The sequence below is a fragment of the Vombatus ursinus genome, unplaced genomic scaffold (assembly GCF_900497805.2).
Source record: "Vombatus ursinus unplaced genomic scaffold, bare-nosed wombat genome assembly UNPS02014900.1, whole genome shotgun sequence".
Taxonomy (NCBI): domain Eukaryota; kingdom Metazoa; phylum Chordata; class Mammalia; order Diprotodontia; family Vombatidae; genus Vombatus; species Vombatus ursinus.
Window position 1 is genome coordinate 937423 of NW_020954678.1, and position 15382 is coordinate 952804.

Here is a 15382-nt window from a genome sequence, read left to right on the forward strand (position 1 = left end):
AAGGAAAGGAAAGGAAAGGAAAGGAAAGGAAAGGAAAGGAAAGGAAAAGGGGAAGGAAGGAAAGAAGGGAGAGAGAGAAGAAAGGAAGCATTTATCAAGTACCTACTATGTGCCAGCATCTGTGCTATAATATAAAATAACATCTCATTGGTTCCTCACAACAGACCCTAGAAGTAGCTATTATTATTATCACCACTGAGGCAGACAGCAGTTAAGTGGCTTTTCCAGAGTCACACAGCTAACAAGTTTGGAAGTGAAGATTCCAAATCAGGTCTCTATTGACTTCAAGTTCAACACTGCACTGCCTCTGTCAGAGGAATGAATGAGTGAGTGAATGAATCAATGAATGAACAACAGTGATACTGACCTGAGGAACAAGAGGAGAGAGGATAAAAACCTCTTTTAGTGAGCTTTTTGAGACATCACCTCTGGCTGTTCCAGATGGCAGGGTTAGATGAAGATTCAGGCAAGTGCCTATGATAATGGATTCAATTGAGAAATATTGTTTTGGAGGATTTAGGGCTGTCTCAGAAACCCTAATGACTCAAAGAGGCATTTGTAAGACCACTGTCCTGTGGTTTGAAGGCAAATGCCATTTGTTAATTAGCTAGGCTTTCCCAGCTAATTAGGAGCTGGGCCTTCCCACTTCAAAAATGGGGATGGTTAGTGGTTAAGTATAAAGAAGGAAGGGAGAAGGGATCAGTCCCTTGGGAAGTGCCCAGCCAAGGCTGGGGAAGACTCTGGATTCTAGCCCTACCCAGTGGGATTAGGCACTCTGCCATGGACAGGGAGAATGGGCCACCAGTCAAGCATTTACTACTCAATCATTTAGTCAGTGTGTAAACATTTCTTTTTTTTTTCTTAATTTTTTTTATTTTAGACAAGTGCTAAAACTTAAATACATAATAAGAAAAGAAAAAGAAACATTATAAACAAATATAAAATAAGAAAAAAACAAAAAATGTCATGTGCACAGCAGAACATAGGAAAGGATTCAAAATATATAGTAATCTATACATATTTCTTAAGCCCAGCAGCCTTCTTTGTGTCCGGTGGTGGATTAGACACAGGTGATTCCAGTGAGAATGAAACAAGCCCAACTCTGAGGGGGCTTACATCTATCCGTGGGGACACCATGTAGATAGGTAGATATAGATAGATAGACCTACACACACATACGTGCATCTATGTGTGTATATATACATATAACACATATTTATGTATGTATACATATGGATATATATGTGTGCACACATAGATGCAGGTACGTGTGTGTATGTATACAAAATAACTTTACAGAGAATAAGAACAAAGTGGATAGATGTGAAGTAATGAGGGAGAGGGTTCTAGTTAAGGGATGAGGACAGGCTTCATGTAGAAGGTATGTCTTGAACGATGAAAGGAATTCTATGAGACAGGTGGGGAAGCTGGCTAGTGCCAAGGCATTGAGATGGAAGATGGCGTCCCATGTGTGAAGAACAAAGGAAACCATTTTGACTGAATTGCAAAGCCAGAGCACCGTGGCTGCATTGTGGGAAGGAAGTGATATTCACAGAGGATCTCAAAGCACTTTCTTCACAGGTCTTATTCTTCTTTATTCTCCCAACTTCCTGGGAGATCTAGAGGGTGGTGTGGGTAGTATGATCTCCATCTGATCAAAAGAAAAGCACATCCAAAGTCACACAATTTACATGTTCCCATAGAAATATTGAAGGAAGGACTTTAGTTTTCCTTCTCTTTGCCTCAATGTTTGGTCCCTTACAAGGGCAGCAAGGCCATTCTAAGGGCATTTTCACTGGCAGGTTCTCCCACGGATGGGAGATATAGAGAAATTCAGAGGGATTTTCCTGAAGCCATTTGGGGCCTTTGGGTCCTGCCATCTTGGGATTCTCTGGGTGTGTGTAGGAAAGGCACCAGATATGCAATGCTTGACCCAGAGAAAAGAAGAAAGCTCGGGCTGGACACAACTGGACCCTGGGCCTCTGGAAAGGGAATAACTCTACAGGAAGGGACAAAGACTTGAAACAGGGAGAAATCTGGGCATTTAGTAGATGTTTCATAAATGTTTGTTGACTAAGAAAAGCTAACAACATTCTCTTGACTTCGGTACATGGAGCTTGGGCAGTAAAGGGGAAAGGAAATCTTTCACAGAAATGCTAGCAGGACAGGATAAAGATGGGGCCACTGTTGAGAAAATGCCAGTGGGTCTGAGGTATTTTGAGAAAAAAGAATAGTATCAATGGTCTTGATTTCTGCTCATCAGTCTGGGGCTTTGCTTGACTTGCTCTACCATCTGTGGATTGCTGTTGTTTTGAAAATGATACCCAATCCATCTCATTCTCTGAACAGATAAAGCTCAGACAAAAATAATAACAATAATAATCACAACAAAAATAATAATAGCTTTTATATGGTGTTTTGTGATTTGCAAAGTGCTGTCAGTTCTATCCTCACAGGGAAGCTATTGTTATCGCCATTTTTCTGTAAGATTTTCAATGCACTTTACTAATATCACCTCATTTTATCTTCACAACAACTCTGGGAGGTGGGAGAGGGAATAAACATTTATATAGCACCTACTATGTGCCAGGGACCATGCTAAGTGCTTTACAGATATCTCATCTGATTCTCACAACAACCCTACCAAGTAGATGCTCTTATGATCTCCCCAAACTAAAGCAAACAAGGTTAAGTGACTTGCCCAGGATCCCATAGCTAACAAGTATCTGAGCCTAGATTTGAACTCAGGCCTTCTTGACTTCAGGTTCAGCTCTCTGTCTACTGCATCACCATAGAGGTCTTAGAACAACAGCTGCCCCTCTTCTCAGATCCCTCCACTATGTGACAGGTAACTGTCTTCTATGTATAAGAGTGGAGTTCTATCTCCTACACATGATTAATCAGTCAAACAACAAGATAAATGAGGAACTAAGGAATTTTGCTGTTTGCTCATCCCTATGATCCTTTGTGTGGGTAAGCCTATAATCAATCTAAAAGTATCACAGGACTTTTGGCCTTTGGAGGAAAGGCAGATGACAGCTTTCAGCAAAATATCTTGTCAAAAACCTAGCCACCTCTGTAGGGCTATATGCAAGACCAGTTGCCCAGTGGCGAACTCACTTCAGCAATGGGCCAGTCAAGTGATGGAGGCCCCTGAGGAGGCAGATGCTCGCACTCATGCCAGAGGGCAGCCAAGAATGAGACCGAAGAAGTGTTACACTCACTTACCCCTCCGCTGAGCAGGTCAAGAAACAACAAAGATCAGGTGGAGAAAAGACCTCCAGCCAAGACTCGGGAGACTTATTTGAGAATAAACAGATTTGCCAAAAAAAGAAAAGGCCCTTCCTGAGAGCAGAGGAAGACAAATGTCTTTTAAAAATATATAAGTTGGTTCATGAGTACCCTATGCATCCACATCGGTCTGTGCACAAAGATCCCCTTTTGCCTCCATGTTGGAATTGTTCCCTTTGGTGTCTTCAGAATTTCTTTCTTAAAAGCTTCCCCTTCCCTCTGGAACTGACTTCCCCTGCTCTAGGTTGTGTCAGGTGTGTGGTTCCTGTCTTCTTAATAAACTACACAGGCCATATTTGTAATAATAGCTGACTTTTTTTTTCTTTTTGGTGAGGCAGTCAGGGTTAAGTGACTTGCCCAGGGTCACACAGTTGGTAAGTTTCAAGTTCTGAGACTGGATTTGAACTCAGGTCCTCCTGACTCCAAGACTGGAGCTCTATCTACTGTGCCACCTAGCTGCCCCGTAATAGCTGACTTTTTAAAAGGAGTTTAAAGGTTTTATTTTGTATTTTTAATGCCTGTTGTTGCTTCATCTCATTTATTTATCCCTTCCTCCTCCCCTACCCAACAAACTATCCCTTGGAACAAAAATTAAAAAAGAAAGAAGGGAAAAAGCATTTCAGCAAAACCAACAACCAAAGCAAACGTATCTGACAACATATGCAGTATTCTCTACCTGATGTGGTTTAGGGGTTCATGGGTGCTGGGACCCCAGTATCACAACACACAGGTGCTGCCTGAAAAAATTGGACCCAAGCCTTCTTTCAGCCAAAGACAAGGTTTATTAGAACGTCCATCATATTGGGCAGACTCTTAAGGAGTCTGAACATTAGTAAGGCAGTGGCTAGATTATAAGAATCTCCGCATCTTAATTACATTGCTGTGGTCCTGTCACATGGTATGTTATTTTCCTGATTCTGCATCAATTTATATAAGTCTTCCCACACTTCTCTGAATTCTTCATATTGTCATTTCTTGAGCAGTACTAGTCTATTACATTCATGTACCACAATTCCCCAGTCAATGGGTACTTAACTCTGTTTCCAATTCTTTGCTACTACGAAAAAAAAAAAAAAAGATGCTGTTATGAGTATTTTGGTATGAATAGTTTGCAATTCTTCTGACAATCAGGTTTATCCAGCACTTTATAGAACCTGCATGGCACAATGGGTAAAGTGCTCCATTTAGAGTCAGAGAATTTGGGTTAGAATTCTGCCTCTGCTCCTTACCCCCTCTAGGCCTTTGGGCATATTTTCCCCTTATGCAGAATGAGAGAGTTTAATTAGATGGCCTCTAAAACTGAAAAGCTATGAGGTTATGGTCCTTTGCATATGAGGGACACAGGTAATGTTGATTTGTTCCCTGTTGGCCTGGTCTCGGGTCAGCCTCCTTGGATAACACCACTTCCCTCCCTTTCCCTAGGTGGGGCAGCTCAACAGTGTCAGGGGTCCAGGAGAGGGTGTGGTATCAGGAGGGGGTTTTTGTTTGACTGGGGCCTGGCTGGCCTGGCAGGCAGTAAGTGGACAAATTCTAAAGAGGAGAGAAAGCTGTCAGGCAGGGAGAAAAGCACTGAATGCTTTAAGTATTTTTTTTTTGAAAGAGAATGCACCTAACAGGAGAAATCAACCCTGATTGATGGACATTTAAATGAGGAGGTAGGCTAAAAAGGAGGGAGAGGGAAGGGGGTAGGCTCTTTAGGAGGAATTCCTGTTTTCAGGTTTATAGTATTAATTCCTCACCTGGCCCTCTTCCCGACTTAGTCATGCCGAAGAGCCCCAGGGGAAAGCTAAGTCTCTTCTGGTTGTAGTTAGAAAGTAAACAGAAGTCATACACCTGCCTGAGTGTCTCTCTCGGGTAGGTAACCTGCTCTGAGATCTCGAACGTCCCCTTTCTAGCTGAGACCCCAGAGCAAAGGAGCCACTCCTACGTCAGGTCTCCTACATCAGGAAGACCCTGGCCATATTGGACATAATGAGCGAGCTCCAGGGTAGGGGCTTACAGTATGGAGCCCCCAAGCAGAGGGGCAAATTGCGTGGCTCTCTAGAGAAAGCTTGGGGGGAGAAAGGTACTCGTTGGCCTTACCTACAGATTATTTACATATCTGTTGTGCCACCTAGGGCGCTATTTAGGTTAATCTTTTCTGGTTTGCATTCTATACCTGTATATTTAGGGCAGAATGGAGATATATGAAAAATTCGGAGAGGTGTGAAGGCCATGGCCTCTTCCTTTCCCACAATCAAAGAAAGGTGCTTTGCAGGGGAGGGGAGGAAAGAATTAGCATCTATTAAGTACCTGTGTGCCAGGCACTTCAGTAAGTGCTTTACGGCTATTATCTCCTTTGATCCTCACCGCAACCCTGGGAGGTTGGTGCTACTATTACTCCCACTTTACAGCTGGGGAAACTGAGGCAGATAGCTAGTAGGTGACTTGCTAATAAGTGTCTGAGGACACATTTGAACTCAGATCTTTCTGACTCCATGCCCAGGGCTTTATTCACTAAGTTCCCTAGCTTCAGGACAGCAGGGAAGGAAGTGGGAAAGTGGAGAGTGGGGGACAACCTGGCCTAAAGCACCGTTGCCTTGGGGGTGAGAGGAGAGGGTTCTTAACTGGATATGTGACCAGACAGGGAACCAGCCAATAGACTAAGTCACTGTTTTCCAGCCATTTAGGGGTATTTTGAAAGCTCTCTTATGTGCTTAATGAAAGTGTTTTTTAAAATTGAATTGTACATGATGTCCTCACAGCATTCAATTCAACTCTATCCAATTCAACGAGCATTTATTTATGAAGTCCAAGGCACTGTGCTAGGCCCGAGAGGTGCAAAAACAAACTGCCCCAGCATTCAAAGATCTTACATTCTACCAGGATGGGGGTGGAGGGAGTAGATGGGGCAGTGGATGGAGAAATAAGGCACACACACACATAAGCAAATATGACATTTATTCAAAATAATTTCAAGAAGGATAAAAGACCAGCAACTAGGATGCCCTTGGGCAGCCAGTCACACTTTTGTACTTTGGAGGATGCTATAAAGCTAGCGATTAGCAGGGAAGGTATTTCAGAAAGGGGGGTCAGTTTGTGCAGGCGCAGAGGAGAGATGTTGTATTTGCAAAATAGCTCACCAGGCAGTTTGACTGGAGCAAAGAGTACATATGTGAAGGGGGGTAATGAGAAATAAGACTGGAAACACGGGTGGGGACCTAACTGTGGAGACCTTCAAAGGCCAAGCTGAGGCGTGTGTATAGACTTTATCTATATCCTTTTTTTTGTCCGCACTGTTACTTAGACTCTAAGCTCCTTGAGGGCAGGGACAGATCCATGCTTGCTGTTCTGTCCCCCGCACCTATGATGATTCCTGGCACACAGTAGGAGCTTAGTAGATATTTGTTGCTTGGTATTTTAGTAGAGGAATGACATCATCAAGTCAAACATTTTAAGATAATTAATTTGACAGCTGTGTGAAAGATGAATTAGAAAAAGGCCTGTGCTAGGATGGAGGCTCTTTGAGTGGAGAGAAGGGGAGAGATGGGAGAGAGATTGTGGAGGTATAATGGATGGTTTGGCATTGATAGGATATGGAAGCTAGGGCACTTAGGTGGTGCAGTGGCTAGAGGGCTGGACCGTGAGTCAGGTAGATTCGAGTTCAAATCCAGCCTCAAACACATACTAGTTCTGTGACCCCATCCAAGTCCCCTAACCTCTTTCTGCCTCAGTTTCCTCAATCATAAAAAGCAGATCATAATAGCATGTACCTCACAGAGTTGTTTTGAGGATCAAATGAGATAATATTTGTAAGACATTTAGCCCAGTGCCTGGCACATAACAGGTGCTGTATAAATGCTTATACCTCTCTCCCCCTCCTGCCTTCCAGGGTTATCAGGAGGATAAAAGGAGGTGATATTTGTAAAGTGCTTTGCAAACTTTAAAATACTATGTAAATGCTAGTTGTCATTATGGCTCTACAATGGCTGGAAAGATAAAGTGGGATTCCTCTGTGGGTTCTGGTGTGTTGGACTTTGTGGAGAAATGCTGTGGAGAAATTGGTTAACAATGGGTACCTTCTGGGTACATAGCTCTGGACTGAAGGCTGGATGGAGACTGGAAAAGGTACCAGGCAGCCAGGTGTGAAGGAGAAAGCTATAAATTTGGTTAGAAAACTTGGGTTTTAATCACCGCTCTGTTATTCCCTGCAGCCTTAGATGACTCTACTTCTCTCCCTCTTAACCTTGGACATATCTTTTCTTTTTTTTTTTTAATTAATTTATTTTGATTTATCAACAATCACTTCCATATGCTTTTGAGTTTAAAATTTTTCTCCCTTTTCTCCCCACCACCCTTCCCAAGACGGCACACAATCTGATATAGGCTATACATACATTAGTGATGTTGTAAGTAAGAATTAGAACCAATAGGAGGAACCACCAGAAAGAGGAAACAAAACTCAACAGAAGAGGGAAAAAAGAGCAAATAGTATGCTTTGATCTGCATTCCAACTCCATAGTTCTTTCTTTGGATGTGGCTAGCATTTTCCATCACGAGGCCTTTGGAGATGTCTTAGATCCTTGTATTTCTGGGAAGAGTTAAGTTTATCAGTATTAGCTTGGACATATCTTTTCAATCAATCAACAGGCATTATGATAGGTTGATAAAGTTTTGAAGAAAAAAAAAGAAAGAAAAATGACAGCTGCTGGTGGGGTTGTGGGCAAACACGTACACTAAAGCATTGTTGGTGGAGCTGTGACCTGGTCCTGCAACTCTGGCAGAAAGCTACTAAACTGTACATATACCCTTTGACCCAGTCACCACTTTTGTTGTAGTTGTTTAGTCATTCTCAATTACATCCAACTCTTCATGACCTCATTTGAGCTTTTCTTGGCAAAAATACTGGAGTGGTTTGCCATTTCCTTCTCCAGTTCATTTTACAGATGAAGAAACTGAGGTAAATAAGGTTAAATGACTTGCCCAGAGTCACATAGTGAGACAAATAAAAAACTCAAGGGACAGTTTCTGGGTAATTAACAATCAATTTATTAATTATACTATCTAATATTCAATAAATCGACAGTCAGTGCTTTCTAACAGTAACCAAAGACACCTAATGGAGACACTGAATGCCTTAAGTATTTTTTTTTTTTGAAAGAGAATACATCTAACAGGAGAAATCAACCCTGATTGGTGGACATTTAAATGAGGAGGTAGGCTAAAAGTCTTCAGCTTCTCCTACTGAGAAAGTGGCTTGATCATGATGAGACTCAGCCACCTCGAGCAGTCTGGACAGAGGAGTCCATCTGCACCCAGACCATTCTGGTTGGTTTTCTCCTTCATGAGCTGAGTCACTCCAAACTGCAGTGGAGGGGGTGCAAAGACTTGGGCTTCTTCCCTAAGGGTAAGAATTCATCTAGATTAGATTCTCTTTACCCTCTACACAGAAGTAAGGTCTCTTAGTTGGGTGGGGTCCTGCCAAAGATGGATGAGCATGTACTCAGAGGACCAGGGCAATCTCCTCTGTCAGTCATGTCCTTCAGAGACTAGCTGACTGACCTGCAGGGGCTGGTCCCTGAATGAGGAAATAAGAAGCCTGGGTCCTAGTTAATAATGGATTATTAATATGATACCAAACAATCGTTTCTCTCGACAGGTAGTAAGGATCTGAGGCCAGATTTTAACTCAGGTTTTCCTGAGGCCTGGCATTCTATCCACTGTGCCACCTAGCTGCCCACGCAGACCATTTGGTCTATACCCCAAAGAGATTAAAGAAAGAGGAAAAGGACCTACGTGTACAAAAATATTTATAGAAGCTTTTTTGTGGTGGTGCTACACTCAGCCACCATCAGCCATCTGAAATCAGAGTGTCAGAAGGGGGGATGTATGTTAGAAGAGGAGATGGCATGAAATGGAAGAGAGGGAGTCCCAGAGGCTCAGGTACCAATCCTGCTCCTGTCAGTTAACCATTAACCATCTGCATTTGGGCAAGTTACTACCACTGTGAGTCTCCTTATCTATAATATAAGGAAAACAATCTTTGTCTCACAGCGGTTATGAGGAAAAAGCTTAGTAAACCTTAAAGTGCTTGATAAACATCAGTTGTTTAGTCTAAGTTTCTCTACAGAGCTGCTGCCTGCCCCTCCCCCCTCTGAAAACCTCTTCAGAACAGCGGCTTTCTCCCCCACTTTCAGCCTCCTTCTGAGAACCCCTGAGGCATTTGGAGGCCAGGAGAGTATTTTCCATCTCCCTGCTCCTTCCCCCAAAGAATGAGTGAGTCAAAGAACAAATCACAGAAACTTTAAGTGATGTTTTCCAAGAAAATGACAGCAGGACAAAAGACCCAAACTTTTGGAATGTAACCAAAGGCATCCTTAGTGGGCAAAGTCCATCTCTAAACTCCTTCATTGACAGAAGAAAGAGCAAGCTGATCAATGAATTGGGCATGTAACTTAAAAACTGGAAACGATTCAGAGAATTTAAACAAACAACCCGCTAAACTCAAAAATAAAAATTCCAAAAGTCAAAGAAAGCACCAACAAAATTGAAAACAAAAACCCACTAAATTGATAAATAAAACCAAAAATTGCTTTAAAAAAAAAAAGCATAAGGACAGCTAGGTAATGCAGTGGATAGAGCACCGGCCCTGGAGTCAGGAGGACCTGAATTCAAATCCAGCCTCAGACACTTGACTCTTACTAGCCATGTGACCCTGGGCAAGTCACTTAACCCCATTGCCTAGCCAAAAAAAAAAAAAAAAGCGTAGAACTACGTTATATATAAATAGTACAATGACTGTATCTGACACTATATACAACAGTCTGTCCTAGCACTCCCCCACATCTCTGCCATGTGAGGATCATGGTATGTTTCATTATCTGTTCTGGAACCTTCTAGCATTTTCTGAATTCAGCTTTCTTTTCATGCTCTTTTCATTTACTATGGGTTTAGTCTACCATAGTATATATTGCTCCCTGGGTTTTGTTCATTTCACTCTAGATCAGTTTGTACTCATCTTCCCAAATTTCTCTGAATTCAGAGAGTTTAGGATTTGGTTGGGAGGCAGCTCGGGGAGCGGATCAGATGGTTTACAAGTAAGTTTAATCTGAAGTAGAGTGTGGAAGCATGTAAAAAGACCAAGCAGAAGGCCCCTTAAAAGGGGAAAGGCTTGGCAGACGTGGTTTTCCTCGTTCTGTCCCTTCATCTTGCTTTTCTTCTTGAATCCCTACCCCCACCCCACAACATTGTCTTCCCGTTCTGTCTGTGCCCTAACCGGGGCACTTTACTTGGCTGTCGTGAGCCTGATAAGCTCTTCCCATAACAATAGAATGCAGGCCAAGTAAGGTGAGCCAGGGGTGGAACCCACAGAGGGGGCTAGGGAGCTGAGAGTCTGAACTGAGAATTGCCCACGGTCAGAGCCCAAGGTACTTCCGACACCCAATTTCTTGGAAGTCCTTGGCTAGAAGTGGAGTGAGTTGCAGTAGAGAGGGAATCCGTGGCATGGTACCGGTACCCACACTTGCTGGCATCCCCCCTGCCATTGGTCCCCTGCAGGTGGTATGGCCCCTCCCCTGGCTGGGCGCTCAGACAGCCCATAGCTGGAGGCTGTAGTTACTGGAAAACAGCCCAGCTGCAAAGAAAGTTTCCACTTTGGGGGTTATGCTTTTCCTCTGGCTGTCCCCCTTGCCTGGAGTGCCCTCTCTCCTCACCTCTGCCTCCTGGAGTCTCTGGCTTCCCCCCAAACTTCTCTCAGATCCCCACTCTCCCCACTCCCCAGCCCCTACTGCTATTGCCTTCCCTCTGAAACTACCTTCCATCGATTCTGTACAGATCTTGGATGTTCTTAGTTGGTTTTTACTGGTTGTCTCCCCATTGGCATGTGAGCTCCCTGAGGACAGGGAGGCATTTTTTTCTTTTCTTTGTATCCCCAGCACTTCGTAAGTGCTTAATAAATACCTCTGAACTGATGGACTGTTCTGTTCACAATACTAGCCCTTCTTTCCTTCCTCTGCTGTCTTTCCCAGCCTTCCTCCTGTGTCCAAAAGACAGGATATTTTCCCATGTTTCAGATTTGAGTTTGCTAGAACAATTGGCCCTTCTAGTTCTGACTCGTTCTGCAGTAGCATCAGCTGTCCATCTCCTGCCTCATCCTCACAACCTGGGGTCTCCCAGGCAGGAGGTGACTCTGTGGGAGCTTCGAAGGCTTCCTGTTTGATGCCAAGGACACATGGGAACTTGGGATATGGTGGCTGAGTGTTGGGAGGAAAACCTGCAAGTTGGGAGTCTCCGTGTCCTGCCTTTCTCCTTTTTTCTGACCCTTGCCTCCCACCCCATCTTGGCTTCCTAACAATGCCCTTCTGGCTGTTGACTGTTGTTCCTGTCCTGCCCACTCTCAATGGCCCTTTTCCCCAGTGCCCTAACTTCAGCTGGGAGCCACATTCTTGACATAGCTCCTTCTGCCCCCCTCTCTTCTCCTCTCCCCTTTGTAGGTGGAGCCCCAGAGCCCATGTGGGATATGAAAAAAAGTGGGTGAGGGATGGGAGTGACAGAGGGAGATAGACTGCTTGAGGAAGGGGCTTGGGTCAAAGCAACATTGACCTGGCTCTGTTTCCCTGCCAGCTTGCCCAGTCCGCGTGTCTAGGTCCCTTTGCCCTGCAAAGGACACTACCTGTATGTCTGACCTGGAGCTCACAATGCTGCCTGGGCAGATTTCAGACGCCAAGGGGAGAACTGGAGAGAAGAACTTTCTTCAGCATTTCTTCCTCTTTCAGCACTGTCTCATGTTGCTATGTTGCCTGGCGCCCTTCTTCCCTGGGTTGGGCTGAGCTGAACTGCCTGGATGAAGTTTCTTGAGGAATCTGGGGAAGAAAACTCCCATGAGACACTCAATTTCTTGTCCTCCTTCCTCTTCCCACCCCCATGTTGAAGAACCAGAGATCTCTGTACATGCAGGCTTATATAGACTCCCAAATTCACTGGGTAGGAAGAGGCAGGCACCAGGAGATGCTGCCTCAGCCTGAGGATGAGGGGAGCTTTAATAGGAAGGTCATGAGACACAGCCAGCCCTTGGGAAGATTGTGAAGTAAGCAAAATCTGTTTTGTTTTAAAATGTGTTTTATTGAGGCCTATTGTCTTTACATTCAAATCTCCCCCCCCACCCAGCCCACAACACTGAACTCCCCCCCCCCATGTGATAAAGTAAACCAATTAAGCAAAAACAATTACTTCAGCTACAATGTATGCAGCATTCTGTCCTCATATTCTTCTGGAAGTTTGATTGGTATAGTACTGACTAAGTAAACTAATTTAGATAAGATTATTGTTTTTATTATTTTGATCTGACCTATCCATGAACAAATTTTTTTTTCCCCAATTATCTAGGTCTGTGTTTTTGCAAAGCGTATTTCACAAATTCATATAGTCCCTGGGTGAATCTTAGAAGATATACTCCCAAGAATTTTATAACTTCAACAGTTATTTTGAATGGAATTTCTCTTTCTAGCCCTTCTTGATGGGTTTTGTTGGTTATATATAGGAATGTTTATGATTTATGTAAATCCATCTTATATTCTGAAGCTTTGTTGAAGTTATTAATTATTTCAATTAGTTTAGGTTGGCTTTCTAGGGCTCACTAAGTACACATCATATCATCTGTAAAAGGTGATAATTTGTCTTCTCCTTGCCTGTACTTATTCCTTCAATTCCTTTTTCTTATCTTACTATCACCAGCATTTCTAGCACTTTAGTTAAGTAGGAGAGGTGGTAATGGGCATCCACAAAGATTTTCTAATGCACCTTCTGCTTTTTCTCAGTCTTACTCACCAATCCCAGGGACCTTCATTTCTTCATCCTTCCTACCCTACTTCCACCACTAAAATGTGCTCCATTGGAATTAGCCTGCTAGTCATCACATTGCAAAGGGTCAGATAAATTAATCCATACTAAGCTAGGAGATATAAGTAATGAGCAAAGAAGCAAGGTGGGGCTTTCAATTAGGAGTCAGAAGGTGAGTTCTAACCTTGGCTCTGAAACTAAGTAACTGTGTGGCTTTGGAATGAATGAATGAATTTTTAAAAAGCATTTCTTAGGCACTTACTATGTGCCAAGCTCTGTGTTAAGTACTGAGGATACACGGAGAAAATCAAGATGGTCCCTGCCCTTAGAGAGCTTACATTCTAATGGGGAGAAACATCTCATGGGAGATTTCAGCTACTGGTCAAATGGAATAGTGGTCCATAGGGTGCAGCTGCAAAACAGATGGTAATTCATCTTCTTTAGTGCCATTGATAAAAACAAACATATCCATTTCCAATACTAAATGACTTAATGGTGCCTAGGACTTTGGCAGCAAGAATGTTCTCTTCTGGGTTTTCAGTAGTTGTAAAGGAGGAAAGGGTTGGAGTAGCTGCCATGCCAGTTGCCAGACTGGATTTCCAGAAGGGTTGTTTCCCTTGATGATGTCCGTCTGTAGTGGACTGACAGGAAGCAGACGGGGATGGGAGATGAAGGGTGGCAGTGTCTCAGAGTACTGCTATTCGCCTGGCTCTAGGGCTTAGCTGCCTGTCAATGGCCATAGGTAGGCAGTTGGTATTGGTGGAAATGAGGAGGAAGTGGTACAGCTAGTGCAAGAGTACAAAGATATAGGAGAGTGTTGTGTGTGAAGACCCCCAAAAAGGCCAGTAGTAGTTTGACCATAGAGTACGGGGCAAGGGGAAAAGTGTATAAGAGCATAAGTCAGAGCCAGGTTGTCAAGGTTAGGTTTAAATGCCAAGCAGAGAAATTGATATTTGATCCTAAAGGCAATAACTTTAACATCTGCAAACAGACATCGTTTATAATAAATATCACCATCTAGAATGATTATCTCAACATCCCAGGGACCGTTTATATTACAACCACATTAGCACTGTATGCAGTAAATAGAGTACAATCCAAAATCTCCCTTCACGGCCTGCTTCGGTGTTTAGAGGTCTAACTGACACATAGGACAAATCCATCACGTGCACACGTTGTGATGGCATAGATATACTTGTAACTGACATTTAGCTAAGTGCCCACCTAGCCTTTGAACTGCTTGGTGATGCCAGTCATTCCAGCTTGTGCATGGTTGTGTAGGTGACAGTGACGGCGTCAGTGACAAATGCACCTCATCTCTGATAACCATCACTCTCTGGTGCAGGCTGCGCCCAGTCCTTCCAGGCTAGCCTCCATAGGCAGGACAAAGGACTTTTGTGGCTCTGTGTAGGCCAGCCCTGGTGAATGTGTGAGGCAGTTGACCAGACTTTAAAGAGTTGGTTCATGTTTGTCAGTCCAACATTCTTGAAATTATTTCAGCTGTTTCAGCACAAATTGACCTGTCTTACCTTTTTGCTTCTGGTTCTCATTAATCGTAAATCTACAAATGAGACGATGCAGTGGTTTCACAGTAATAGCTTAATTCATAATAATGATAACTAGCATTTATATAGCACTTTAAGGTTTGCAAGGTGCTTTACAAATATTATCACATTTTATGCTCACAACAACTCTGAGAGGGAGGTGCTGTTGTGCTCATTTTACAAATGAGGAAACTGAGGCAGACAGCAGTTAAGTGACTTGCCCAGGGTCACACAGCTAGTAAACATAAGCAGCTGAATTTGAACTCGGGTCTTCCTGACTCCAAGCCCAGAGCTCTATCTACTGTGCCACCTAGTTACTAGTTCTTGACACTTCCAAGATAATGACTACCTAAAAAACCAAAAGGTCCTTAGGTCTGAAAAGTTCTTGGGAGGTGAGCAGACTCAAACTTTGCTGAGATACTGTCCCACACACATGACAGACGCCCTGCCAAGTCGGTCCTTGTCATTCAGACCAGCGTCTTCTAGATGGTCCAGCGCTTCCAAAGATAATGAGGTCATCTGGATCTCAAACTCCATCAACTGGTGAAAAGTGACAAGCTGCCTTAAGATTATTTGGGACATGGGACAGCTAAGTGGCTCAGTGGATAGAGCACCAGCCCTGGATTCAGGAGGACCTGAGTTCAAATCTGGCCTTAGACACATAACACTTACTAGCTCTACGACTCTGGGCAAGTCACTTAACCCCATTGCCTAGCCAAAAAAAAAAAAAA

The 15382-nt window shown here is 43.4% G+C and overlaps 1 protein-coding gene across 1 annotated transcript in view; it reads left to right on the forward strand.

The window, feature by feature from the left end:
* Window positions 1–15382, forward strand: part of FA2H (fatty acid 2-hydroxylase) — an 80138-nt gene that overhangs the window by 45315 nt on the left and 19441 nt on the right. The gene's annotated exons all lie outside the window — the stretch shown is intronic.